This window comes from Procambarus clarkii, chromosome 7, assembly GCF_040958095.1.
Source record: "Procambarus clarkii isolate CNS0578487 chromosome 7, FALCON_Pclarkii_2.0, whole genome shotgun sequence".
NCBI lineage: Eukaryota > Metazoa > Arthropoda > Malacostraca > Decapoda > Cambaridae > Procambarus > Procambarus clarkii.
This window is the reverse complement of record NC_091156.1, coordinates 38,162,966-38,178,751: the sequence shown is the minus strand read 5'-3', so window position 1 is coordinate 38,178,751 and position 15,786 is coordinate 38,162,966.

Here is a 15,786-nt window from a genome sequence, read left to right as displayed (position 1 = left end):
GTCGCCACGACCTCAGACCTCAGAATATTCTGTGCTCTCGCAGTTATCACTCCTACCGGCTAGACGTTAGCATGTACTGAGAGAGGTGGTAGCTTAAAGCCAATATTCCAGCACCTCCCTGAGAGAGGTGGTAGCTTAAAGCCAATATTCCAGCACCTCCCTTTAATTTTGTGTTGCACTTCTTGTTATTTTATCTTAACGTAACTTTTCATTGTGTCATTTAATTATTCTTATTATTTTGATTGATTGATTTTATTATAAGAATTTGTTTGTCCATTTTTTCATGTTTTGATTTATTTAACGTAATTAAAATTTCATTGTTAAAGTTTACTTGTGTTTTGTGTGTCTTCTCCTTACCTTACCACAGACGAAGTTCCAGTTTTTCTATTTTTTTTTATAACTATGTGACGAGGCCATACCCCTAGCCTTAAACAGCCGAACACCAACGCGTTACCGTCACAATATATATATATATATATATATATATATATATATATATATATATATATATATATATATATATATATATATATATATATATATATATATATATATATATATTTTAATTAGTATATATATATATATATATATATATATATATATATATATATATATATATATATATATATATATATATATATATTAGTATATTTTGGTAGCAGTCTTTCCTGTAGACATATATTATTAAATATGACCGAAAAAGTAAGATTAATAATTCTAACACGAATTTTCTCTATCTTTCCTACGTTACTTTTCACTGTTGATGGTAATTCAACGATCAATTCTCCAAAATTCCTTTTTTAATTTTAGTCTGACGGGAGCCGGTCGGCCGAGCGGACAGCACGCTGGACTTGTGATCCTGTGGTCCTGGGTTCGATCCCAGGCGCTGGGGAGAAACAATGGGCAGAGTTTCTTTCACCCTATGCCCCTGTTACCTAGCAGTAAAATAGGTACCTGGGTGTTAGTCAGCTGTCACGGGCTGCTTCCTGGGGGTGGAGGCCTGGTCGAGGACCGGGCCGCGGGGACACTAAAGCCTCGAAATCATCTCAAGATAACACTTGAGCGCGTTTCGTAAAACTTATTACATTTTCAGAGACTTTAGTTTACAGAACTAAAGTCCTAGTAGTACCTAGTAGCCAGAACATTTTTACACAGGAACCTGATGTCAGACATCTGCAGGAGCTGAAGGAGGCATTTGAGCGGAGTTCCGTGCTGCGTTTCACTTATGAGATGGAGAAGGATGAGAAGCTGCACTTTCTAGATATAACAGTCATGGAAAGGAGCGGAGGTTTCCACACTGCAGTCTACACTAAGGAAACAAACATAGGAATGTGCTAGAATACCAACAGTGACTGCCCAGACAGTTACAAGAGGAGTGTTGTTAACGCTTATGTCGACCGTGCTCTCAGCCACAGCTCAGGATGGAAGCAAGTCGACGAGGAACTCTGTAGGGTAAGGCAGGTCCTAGTCAACAATGGCTTCTCCAATGGTTTCGTTGAAGACACCATAAGAAGAAAAGTGAAACGCCATGCAACCTCTGAAGAGACAACAAACACAACACCTATACCCCCTATTAGACTATTTTACAGGAACTTCTTTTCCACAGCTCATAAAACGGAGGAAAAGGTCCTGAAAGATATTGTTAATAGAAACGTTATCCCTACAGACAAAAATCAGAAGATACAACTGACGATTTACTATAAAACCAAAAAAACGGCCAGCCTACTCATGAGAAATTCTCCAGACACAAAGCAGAACGCTTTAAAAGAGACCAACGTCGTCTATGCCTTCAAATGCCCTCTTCGGGACTGTAAGCCTCAAAAAACTCAGTATATAGGCAAGACAACAACATCTCTTTCCAGGCGATTAACGATGCATAAGCAAAAGGGCTCCATTAAGGAACATAAAATCTCTTCCCACAACCAAACCATCACCAGAGAAATCTTAGCAAACACCACAGAAATCATAGATAGATACAGCTATAGCAGGCGGCTTGACATCTGCGAGGCACTACACATCAAGAAGTCAACACCAGCAATCAACAGCCAATTAATGCACAACTATATTCTACCCACTTCAAGACTCCGCTCCATTATAGAAGCATCAAGAAATATTGACCAATTGGCCTTCTGCAATTACTTCCATTCTTACCTTCAATACCCATTATTTGGTGTTCTGTCTTGTGTTGAAAGTTTGTTTTCACCTCATCCAAAACTGTTGTAAAATATCACCTCACCCAAATGCAGGTATAAAAAATCGAAGATGTTTAAGCTCTATTCAGTTATAGTTCAGTTGTGTGTGTGTAAACTAAAGTCTTTGAAAATGTAATAATTTTTACGAAACGCGCTCAAGTGTCGAGTCAGACTAGAAATAAAAATGAATTTTGGAGAATTGATGTTTCAATTACCATCAACAGTCAAAAGAAACATAAGAAAGATCGAGAAAATTCGTGTTAGAATTATTAATCTTACTTTTTCGGTCATATTTAATAATATATATATATATATATATATATATATATATATATATATATATATATATATATATATATATATATATATGCGAACAAGCCTGAATGGTCCCCAGGTTCTATAGTTATAAGACTATAGTTATAAGACTATAAGACTATAGTTAACTATAACTATAGTTTTCAGTTATATATATATATATATATATATATATATATATATATATATATATATATATATATATATATATATATATATATATATATATATATATATATATATATATATATATATATATGGGCGGCAGCCCATGCAGCTCGAGCCTTCATCGCCAACATCACAGACGAAAAGGCCCTTATCAAGCTAGATTTCAAAAATGCCTTCAATTTGGTGCGGAGGGATGCTGTACTCCGTGCGGTTCATAGTCATTTCCCTTCCCTCTACCCTTTTGTACATTCATGCTACAGTATGGATCTTAAGCTACTTTTTGGCGAACATGAAATTGACTCGCGAGAAGGCGTCCAACAGGGTGACCCCCTTGCTCCTCTCCTTTTCTGCTTAGTCATCAAACAAGTCACAGAGGTCCTGTCCAGCGAGCTTAACATCTGGTTCTTGGATGATGGTACCCTAGCTGGTTCCCAAGACTCCCTCCTGGAGGACATCAGAAAAATCCAGGAGCAAGGTGCAGTTTTTGGCCTCACCCTGAACCCTTCTAAATGTGAAATAATATGTTCCAACCAGGGCATCGTAGAGAGAATAGAGGGTCTTCTGCCAAATATCCATAAAACTAAACCTGAAGACAGCACACTCCTAGGAGCTCCCCTGGGGTTGAAAGCCATCGATGAGGTCCTTGATAAGAAAATCGCCGACCTTAAGAGGATGGATGGGAGGATTGAGGATATTGATGCTCATGATGCACTCTACCTCATCACCAGATGTCTGTCCCTCCCCAGGTTAACCTACTTTCTGAGGTGTTCACCATCTTACAGTAGCCAAAAACTAAGTGAGTATGACCGGTTACTGAAATCAATGCTAGAAAAAGCCCTTAACCTCTCTCTCGATGACCTACAGTGGAAACAAGCCTCTCTTCCCATAAGACTTGGGGGCCTCGGAGTTCGAACAGCAACGCAAATCGCTGTTCCAGCCTTCCTGTCCTCCTTATCAGCATCCGACGACCTTGTGAAGGAAATTCTACCTGCCCACTTACATCAGCTGGCAGGTGTACATGATCCCAATTTTACACGCTGTGCCACAGAGTGGGCCTCTCGTGCAGGCCAATCACCTCAACCACCATCCCCAAAAGCCCACAAGCAATCCAGCTGGGATGGTCCCATTGTAGACCAAGTTGCTGCAGAGTGCCTGGGTGCTGCAACAACACAACACGACATTGCTCGCCTCACAGCAGTAGCAGCACCACATGCAGGGGATTTCCTGTTAGCAACCCCAATGTCGGCAACTGGCACGCGTCTCACACCAAACGCCCTCCGAATTGCTGTGGCCCTCCGCCTTGCTGCCCCAATCCACACCAGATATAGGTGTATTTGCGGCGAGGTGGTGGCTGACAGGTACGGCCACCATGGCCTACTCTGCCAAAGCACAGGGGGATGGCACTCGAGGCACAGTGAAGTTAACGACATCATCAAGAGGAGCCTCACCACAGCTGGATGCCCAGCTGAAAGAGAGCCCCGTTACCTAACGCCCCGTAACTCTGATGCTCTTATTGGTCGCCCGGATGGTATCACAGTGAACCCCTGGAAGAATGGCAAGCAGTTGGTATGGGACTACACGTGCATATCAACCCTGGGTAACACCTACATTAACCTCAGTGTTGCACAACCAGGTGGCGCTGCCACCCACAGGGAAGCAGCCAAATCCCGTAAGTATAGAGAACTGGATCACCACTACAATTTTGTCCCCATTGCTTCTGAGACACTCGGCGCCTGGGGTAAAAGTGCTACCAGTTTTTTGAAGGAACTGGGTTCTAGGCTCATTGAAACAACAAGGGACCCGAGAGCTGCAAGCTTTCTTTTCCAGCGCCTCAGTGTGGCGATACAGAGGGGAAATGCGCACTGCATCCAGGGTTCCTGCCCGCCATCTGAGGAGCTGGAGGAACTCGACAACCTATGACAACCATCTTTGTAACCCATATGTAACTCCTTTTTTGTAACAAAGTTCAAATAAAGTAAATATATATGTGTACATACAAAAGAATGGAGGTGGTAGGAGAAGATAATATTAGTGTTCAGTGAGAAACCACAAGGTCTCCTCTGAATACTTTTTATTTTCTTCTCCGAGGCTATGGGTCCCCACATTGGCACCAGAGGTGGTACCCTCAATATTTATATATAAATATATATATATATATATATATATATATATATATATATATATATATATATATATATATATATATATATATATATATATATATATATATATATATATATATATATATATATATATATCGCAGGACCAGCACCCCAACCACCGCCTTCTGAAGCCCATAAGCAATCCAGCTGGGATCGCCCAATTGCCGACCAAGAAGCTGCGACTTTGCTAGAAGCTGCAACAACACCACATGACACTGCCCGACGTAAAGCTGTAGCAGCTCCCCCTGCAGGTGATTTCCTATTAGCAACCCCAATGTCAGCAACCGGCACCCGTCTCACACCGCAGGCCCTCCGAATTGCCGTGGCTTTCCGCCTCGCTGCCTCAATCCACACCGAATACAGGTGTTTTTGCGGCGAGGCAGAGGCCGACAGATACGGACGGCATGGCCTTCTCCCTGTTACCTAATGTCCCGCAACTCTGATGAGCCTGTCGGTCGCCCAGACGGAATCACGGTGAACCCCTGGAAGAATGGTAGACTGTTGGTGTGGGACTACACTTGCGTTTCAACTTTAGCCAATACCTATGTTGACTTCAGTGCTACAAGAGCAGGAGGAGCTGCCAATCTCCGGGAAGAGGCCAAGTCACGTAAATACAGAGACCTTGAGCACCACTACAATTTTGTCCCCATTGCCTCAGAGACACTTGGTGCTTGGGGTAAAAGTGCTGCTTGCTTTTTGAAGGAGTTGGGGTCTAAGCTAATCGAAGCAACGTGAGACCCCTAGAGCTGCCAGTTTTCTTTTTCAGCGCCTTAGTGTGGCAATCCAGAGAGGAAATGCTCACTGCATTCATGGTTCCTGCCCACCATCTGAGGAGCTGGAGGAGCTGTTCAACTTGTGACAAGCAGCCTTGTACCCTGCATGTAATCAATATTGTAACTTTTTTTGTGTAGAGACATTTTCAAATAAAGTTAGATAAAAATACACACATATCAAAAGAAAAGGGGTGGTAGGAGAAGAAAATATCAAGGTGTTCAGTGAGGATCCACAAGGTCTTCTTTGAGTACTCTTTATTTTCTTCTCCGAGGCTATGGGTCCCTACACTTGCACCAGAGATTGTACCCATTCTAGGTATTTATATATATATATATTGTGACGGTAAAGCGTTGGTGTTCGGCTGTTTCAAAAGCTGGGGGCAGGGCCTCGTCACATAACAAAAAAAAGAGAAGTTTGTCCTTTCGTCTGTGGTAAGGTAATGGGAAGACACACAAACACAAAGTATATAAACAATGATATTTTAATTACTCTAGAAAACAAGACATGAATAAAGGCAATCTCATAAAATTCAGGACAAGTCAACAAACAAAATAACATGAATAATTACTGGCAATGAAAAGTTACTCTAAGACCAGAATGCAAATTATAGTGATTTTTAAGTTATAATATTGCACAACAGTTTAAGAAACAACTCTGATAGAGAGACTTACAATGTCTCATTATAATTGTATATTCATATATTGTGTGTTCATGAGGCTTTTCTTTAATCTTTCATCCTTATTCTCTGACCGCTTAATCCCCTTTGACCATTCTAAGCTAAGCTATACCTGTTTTTGGTTATTTACACCTGACCAACCCTAGGGATGGGTTGGTCAGGTGTCGGCCTATATATCCTCCCCCTTCTCCCTTCTCCTTAGTAAGTCTGGTGTTGACAAAGGCTTTAACAAGCCGAAGCGTTCACCTCATTTCATATTTCTCTGTGGATTTTCCGCATAAAATGATCAGTGTTTTGTGATCGTCAATTGCATATATATATATATATATATATATATATATATATATATATATATATATATATATATATATATATATATATATATATATATATATATATATATATATATATATATATATATATATATATATATACATATATATATATATATATATATATATATATATATATATATATATATATATATATATATATATATATATATATATATATATATATATATATGTATATATATATATATATATATATATATATATATATATATATATATATATATATATATATATATATATATATATATATATATATATATATATATATATATATATATATATATATATGTATATATATATATATATATATATATATATATATATATATATATATATATATATATATATATATATATATATATATATATATGCAATTGACGATCACAAAACACTGATCATTTTATGCGGAAAATCCACAGAGAAATATGAAATGAAATATATATATATATATATATATATATATATATATATATATATATATATATATATATATTAGTATATATTGGTAGCAGTCTTTCCTGTAGACATATATTATTAAATATGACCGAAAAAGTAAGATTAATAATTCTAACACGAATTTTCTCAATCTTTCGTACATTACGCTTCACTGTTGGAGGTAAATCAAAAATCAATTCTCCAAAATTCATTTTTATTTCTAGTCTGACGCGACACGGGCGCGTTTCGTAAAACTTATTACATTTTCAAAGACTTTAATTCACAAATACACAACTGAATAGAACTTACGTATCTTCGATTTTATATCTACATTTGAGTGAGGTGGAAGGGGTGATGTGGCATTAACACAAGACAGAACAAAATGTGGTATTAATAGGGTATTAATTTCATCAACACAAGACAGAACAAGGGTATTAATAGGGTATTAATTTCATCAACACAAGACAGAACACGAAACAATGGATATTGAATAGAAGTGTTTGTAGAAAGCCTATTGGTCCATATTTCTTGATGCTTCTATATTGGAGCGGAGTCTTGAGGTGGGTAGAATATAGTTGTGCAATAATTGGCTGTTGATTGCTGGTGTTGACTTCTTGATGTGCAGTGCCTCGCAAACGTCAAGCCGCCTGCTATCGCTGTATCTATCGATGATTTCTGTGTTGTTTACTAGGATTTCTCTGGCGATGGTTTGGTTGTGGGAAGAGATTATATGTTCCTTAATGGAGCTCTGTTGCTTATGCATCGTTAAACGCCTAGAGAGAGATGTTGTTGTCTTGCCTATATACTGGGTTTTTGGAGCTTACAGTCCCCAAGTGGGCATTTGAAGGCATAGACGACGTTGGTCTCTTTTAAAGCGTTCTGCTTTGTGTCTGGAGAGTTTCTCATGAGTAGGCTGGCCGTTTTTCTGGTTTTATAGTAAATCGTCAGTTGTATCCTCTGATTTTTGTCTGTAGGGATAACGTTTCTATTAACAATATCTTTCAGGACCCTTTCCTCCGTTTTATGAGCTGTGGAAAAGAAGTTCCTGTAAAATAGTCTAATAGGGGGTATAGGTGTTGTGTTATTTGTCTCTTCAGAGGTTGCATGGCGTTTCACTTTCCTTCTTATGATGTCTTCGACGAAACCATTGGAGAAGCCGTTGTTGACTAGGACCTGCCTTAACCTACAGAGTTCTTCGTCGACTTGCTTCCATTCTGAGCTGTGGCTTAGAGCACGGTCGACATATGCGTTAACAACACTCCTCTTGAACCTGTCCGGGCAGTCGCTGTTGGCATTTAGGCACATTCCTATGTTCGTTTCCTTAGTGTAGACTGCAGTGTGGAAACTTCCGCTCCTTTCCATGACTGTTACATCTAGAAAGGGCAGCTTCCCATCCTTCTCCATCTCGTAAGTGAAACGCAACACAGAATTCTGCTCAAATGCCTCCTTCAGCTCCTGCAGATGTCTGACATCAGGAACCTGTGTATAAATGTCGTCAACATACCTGCAGTATATATATATATATATATATATATATATATATATATATATATATATATATATATATATATATATATATATATATATATATATATATATATATATATATATATATATATATATATATAAATATATATATATATATATATATATATATATATATATATATATATATACATATATATATATATATATATATATATATATATATATATATATATATGTATATATATATGATAGAGATAATGATAAAGCCATCTATTTCACTATGTATGAGTTCATTTTTTTAAATTTGAGTCAAAACTAACGTAGATATATGACCGAACCTAACCAACCCTACCTAACCTAGCATAACCTATCCTAAACTAACATAACTATGCCAATAATTTGTGTTCTTAATATAATATAATAATAATAATTCAAATAAACCAATTGGAAACAATTTGTTGAAAAAAAGAAATCACTCGACCTATTAGGCAAATCGGGCCTTGCATATTAGGTCTAGAAGTGTCTTCTGGCTATTAGGTACGATATATATATATATATATATATATATATATATATATATATGTCGTACCTAGTAGCCAGAACTCACTTTTTGGCCTACTATTCAAGGCCCAATTTGCCTAATAAGCCAAGTTTTCATGAATTAATTGTTTTTCGACTACCTAACCTACCTAACCTAACCTAACCTAACTTTTTCGGCTACCTAACCAAACCTAACCTATAAAGATAGGTTAGGTTAGGTTAGGTAGGGTTGGTTAGGTTCGGTCATATATCTACGTTAATTGTAACTCCAATAAAAAAAAATTGACCTCATACATAATGAAATGGGTAGCTTTATCATTTCATAAGAAAAAAATTAGAAAAAATATATTAATTCAGGAAAACTTGGCTTATTAGGCAAATCGGGCCTTGAATAGTAGGCCAAAAAGTGAGTTCTGGCTACTAGGTACGACATATATATATATATATATATATATATATATATATGTCGTACCTAATAGCCAGAATGCACTTCTCAGCCTACTATGCAAGGCCCAATTTGCCTAATAAGCCAAGTTTTCATGAATTAATTGTTTTTCGACTACCTAACCTACCTAACCTAACCTAACCTAACTTTTTCTGCTACCTAACCTAACCTAACCTATAAAGATAGGTTAGGTTAGGTTAGGTAGGGTTGGTTAGGTTTGGTTATATATCTACGTTAATTTTAACTCCAATAAAAAAAAATTGATCTCATACATAATGAAATGGGTAGCTTTATCATTTCATAAGAAAAAAATTAGAGAAAATATATTATTTCAGGAAAACTTGGCTTATTAGGCAAATCGGGCCATGCATAGTAGGCTGAGAAGTGCGTTCTGGCTACTAGGTACGACATATATATATATATATATATATATATATATATATATATTATATATATATGTCGTACCTAGTAGCCAGAACGCACTTCTCAGCCTACTATGCAAGGCCTGATTTGCCTAATAAGCCAAGTTTTCATGAAGTAATGTTTTTTTGATTACCTAACCTACCTAACCTAACCTAACCTAACTTTTTCGGCTACCTAACCTAATCTAACCTATAAAGATAGGTTAGGTTAGGTTAGGTAGGGTTGGTTAGGTTCGGTCATATATCTACGTTAATTTTAACTCCAATAAATAAAAATTGACCTCATACATAATGAAATGGGTAGCTTTATCATTTCATAAGAAAAAACATTGAGAAAATATGTTAATTTAGGAAAACTTGGCTTATTAGGCAAATCGGAGCTTGCATAGTAGGCTGAGAAGTGCGTTCTGGCTACTAGGTACGACATATATATATATATATATATATATATATATATATATATATATATATATATATATATATATATATATTATATATATATGTCGTACCTAATAGCCAGAACGCACTTCTCAGCCTACTATTCAAGGCCCGATTTGCCTAATAAGCCAAGTTTTCATGAATTAATGTTTTTTCGTCTACCTAACCTACCTAACCTAACCTAACCTAGCTTTTTTTGGCTACCTAACCTAACCTTACCTATAAATATAGGTTAGGTTAGGTTAGGTAGGGTTGGTTAGGTTCGGTCATATATCTACGTTAATTTTAACTCCAATAAAAAAAAATTGACCTCATACATAGAGAAAAGGGTTGCTTTATCATTTCATAATACAAAAATTATAGTAAATATATTAATTCAGGAAAACTTGGCTTATTAGGCAAATCGGGCCATGAATAGTAGGCTGAGAAGTGAGTTCTGGCTACTAGGTACGACATATATATATATATATATATATATATATATATATATATATATATATATATATATATATATATATATATATATATATATATATATATATATATATATATATATATATATATATATATATATATATTAGTATATTTTGGTAGCAGTCTTTCCTGTAATGTCAACAAGTCTTTAGAGTATATGTTTATCGAGCATGAAATATATATATATATATATATATATATATATATATATATATATATATATATATATATATATATATATATATATATATATATATATATGTCGTACCTAGTAGCCAGAACTCACTTCTCAGCCTACTATTCAAGGCCCGATTTGCCTAATAAGCCAAGTTTTCCTGAATTAATATATTTACTATAATTTTTTTCTTATGAAATGATAAAGCAACCCTTTTCTCTATGTATGAGGTCAATTTTTTTTTATTGGAGTTAAAATTAACGTAGATATATGACCGAACCTAACCAACCCTACCTAACCTAACCTAACCTATATTTATAGGTAAGGTTAGGTTAGGTAGCCAAAAAAGCTAGGTTAGGTTAGGTTAGGTAGGTTAGGTAGACGAAAAAACATTAATTCATGAAAACTTGGCTTATTAGGCAAATCGGGCCTTGAATAGTAGGCTGAGAAGTGCGTTCTGGCTATTAGGTACGACATATATATATATATATATATATATATATATATATATATATATATATATATATATATATATATATATATATATATATATATATATATATATATATCTGAAAACTCACACCCCAGAAGTGACTCGAACCCATACTCCCAGAAGCAACGCATCTGGTATGTACAAGACGCCTTAATCCACTTGACCATCACGACCGGACTAATGAGGTGATAGCCGAGGCTATTTGAACCACCCCACCGCCGGCACTCGGATAGTTATCTTGGGCATAGCATTTTACCAAATCACCTCATTCTTTGGGGCAACACGTGAGGAACACAAATGCGAACAAACCTGAATGGTCCCCAGGACATATGCAACTGAAAACTCACACCCCAGAAGTGACTCGAACCCATACTCCCAGAAGCAACGCATCTGGTATGTACAAGACGCCTTAATCCACTTGACCATCACGACCGGACTAATGAGGTGATAGCCGAGGCTATTTGAACCACCCCACCGCCGGCACTCGGATAGTTATCTTGGGCATAGCATTTTACCAAATCACCTCATTCTTTGGGGCAACACGTGAGGAACACAAATGCGAACAAGCCTGAATGGTCCCCAGGACATATGCAACTGAAAACTCACACCCCAGAAGTGACTCGAACCCATACTCCCAGAAGCAACGCATCTGGTATGTACAAAGAATGAGGTGATTTGGTAAAATGCTATGCCCAAGATAACTATCCGAGTGCCGGCGGTGGGGTGGTTCAAATAGCCTCGGCTATCACCTCATTAGTCCGGTCGTGATGGTCAAGTGGATTAAGGCGTCTTGTACATACCAGATGCGTTGCTTCTGGGAGTATGGGTTCGAGTCACTTCTGGGGTGTGAGTTTTCAGTTGCATATGTCCTGGGGACCATTCAGGCTTGTTCGCATTTGTGTTCCTCACGTGTTGCCCCAAAGAATGAGGTGATTTGGTAAAATGCTATGCCCAAGATAACTATCCGAGTGCCGGCGGTGGGGTGGTTCAAATAGCCTCGGCTATCACCTCATTAGTCCGGTCGTGATGGTCAAGTGGATTAAGGCGTCTTGTACATACCAGATGCGTTGCTTCTGGGAGTATGGGTTCGAGTCACTTCTGGGGTGTGAGTTTTCAGTTGCATATGTCCTGGGGACCATTCAGGCTTGTTCGCATATATATATATATATATATATATATATATATATATATATATAAACGTTCTACTTTGTGTCTGGAGAGTTTCTCATGAGTAGGCTGGCCGTTTTTTTTATTTTATAGTAAATTGTCAGTTGTATCTTCTGATTTTTGTCTGCAGGATGTCTGATTTTGTCTCTGAACACACACACACACACACACACACACACACATATATATATATATATATATAGTAGGCTGAGAAGTCGGAATATATATATATATATATATATATATATGTAGGAATATAGTAGAAATATATATATATATATATATATATATATATATATATATATATATATATATATATATATATATGCGAACAAGCCTGAATGGTCCCCAGGACATATGCAACTGACCGTGTCGCGTCATATATATATATATATATATATATATATATATATATATATATATATATATATATATATATATATATATTTCTAGTCTGACGCGACACGGGCGCGTTTCGTAAAACTTATTACATTTTCAAAGACTTTAGTTCACAAATACACAACTGAATAGAACTTACGTATCTCCGATTTTATATCTACATTTGAGTGAGGTGGGAGGGGTGATGTGGCATTAACACAAGACAGAACAAGAGGGGATATTAATAGGGTATTAAAAGTATCAACACAAGACAGAACACAAACAATGGGTATTGAATAGAAGTGTTTGTAGAAAGCCTATTGGTCCATATTTCTTGATGCTTCTATATTGGAGCGGAGTCTTGAGGTGGGTAGAATATAGTTGTGCAATAATTGGCTGTTGATTGCTGGTGTTGACTTCTTGATGTGTAGTGCCTCGCAAACGTCAAGCCGCCTGCTATCGCTGTATCTATCGATACAGCGATATCTGCCCCAGTCGATAGCAGGCGGCTTGACGTTTGCGAGGCACAACATATCAAGAAGTCAACACCAGCAATCAACAGCCAATTATTGCACAACTATATTCTACCCACCTCAAGACTCCGCTCCAATATAGAAGCATCAAGAAATATGGACCAATAGGCTTTCTACAAACACTTCTATTCAACACCCATTGTTTGTGTTCTGTCTTGTGTTGATACTTTTAATACCCTATTAATATCCCCTCTTGTTCTGTCTTGTGTTAATGCCACATCACCCCTCCCACCTCACTCAAATGTAGATATAAAATCGGAGATACGTAAGTTCTATTCAGTTGTGTATTTGTGAACTAAAGTCTTTGAAAATGTAATAAGTTTTACGAAACGCGCCCGTGTCGCGTCAGACTAGAAATAAAAATGAATTTTGGAGAATTAATTTTTTATTTACCTCCAACAGTGAAGCGTAATGTACGAAAGATTGAGAAAATTCGTGTTAGAATTATTAATCTTACTTTTTCGGTCATATTTAATAATATATGTCTACAGGAAAGACTGCTACCAAAATATACTAATATATATATATAATATATATATATATATATATATATATATATATATATATATATATATATATATATATATATATATATATATATATATTTATATATATATATATATATATATATATATATATATATATATATATATATATATATATATATATATATATATATATATATATATATATATATATATATTTCATGCTCGATAAACATATACTCTAAAGACTTGTTGACATTAGAGATTAAATACTTAAGAGAATTACGGCTGGCTGGGATTTAGAATTGGGATGTGAGAGCCTTATTTGCGTGGGATTTAACAGCTACAAGTAGTTAGAAATTAAAGGGTTTCAAGTGATTGGGAACGGAGAAAGTTCAGCTAATGAGTTCTCTGACAGCTCAAGAGAAACAGGATTTAACCGTGAATTTCGCGACAATAAATATTAACACAAATGCCAATCTTCAGAGTAAAGCATTATATTCTTTCCTAATATGAAACATCATCAACAAGAGGTACAAATATGATAACCTTAAATAGTAAGGATTATAACAGACTCTGGGAAGAAGGAACGTGAACATCTTTGATGATAGAGTACACGACAGCCAATAGTAGTCAAGAACACAACAGCCAATAGTAGTCAAGAACTCAAGAGCCAATAGTAGTTAAGAACACAAGAGCCAATAGTAGTCAAGAACACAACAGCCAATAGTAGTCAAGAACACAACAGCTAATAGTAGTCAAGAACACAAGAGCCAATAGTAGTCAAGAATACAACAGCCAATAGTAGTTAAGAACACAACAGCCAATAGTAGTTAAGAACTCAACAGCCAATAGTAGTTAAGAACGCAACAGCCAATAGAAGTCAAGAACAAAACAGCCAATAGTATTCAAGAACACAACAGCCAATAGTAATCAAGAACACAACAGCCAATAGTAGTTAAGAACACAACAGCCAATAGTATTCAAGAACACAACAGCCAATAGTAGTCAAGAACACAACAGCCAATAGAAGTCAAGAACACAACAACTATCAGTATTGTCCTCAAGACAATACGAATGTGTTATCATTCCTGTGTCAATACATTCAAGTTTAAGTTAACATATTATTAACGTGCAAGCGCTGAGAAATTCTTTATATAGGTCTTCATTAAAAATAACTAGATATTATCACCAGAGGAAATTACTTTTACACAGGACACGTCTGAAAAAAATATTAAACTGATATTTACAGACGCTGAGGTTTGTAAAGAAAAATAATTTCTAGTTTGTAAAAAAACTAGTTTGGTTATTTTAGTTTGTAAATATAAACAAATCTAGACAAGTTATTTGCCAGAGTCTTAAAGCTTAGAAGACCTCGGAAGTCTTCTAATAAGCCTATTTAATATATTAATTAACTCTGGGAGATGTCCCAGCAGCATGAAATGTTCCCAACATAGTGATAATTAACATAAGAGAAAACATCTAAAACCTAAAAACATCTAAGTTCAGTTAGCTTAATATGACGTAAGTACTTAAATCGTTAAGGGCAAATTCACTTTAGGGTTACCATGAAAAACATTTAAACCAAGTATTCAGTGCACGGATTCACTAGACAGAATTCCTTTCTGATGAACCCGTGAGACAGGGATGGTGCCTCTCTTATCTCTCTCACT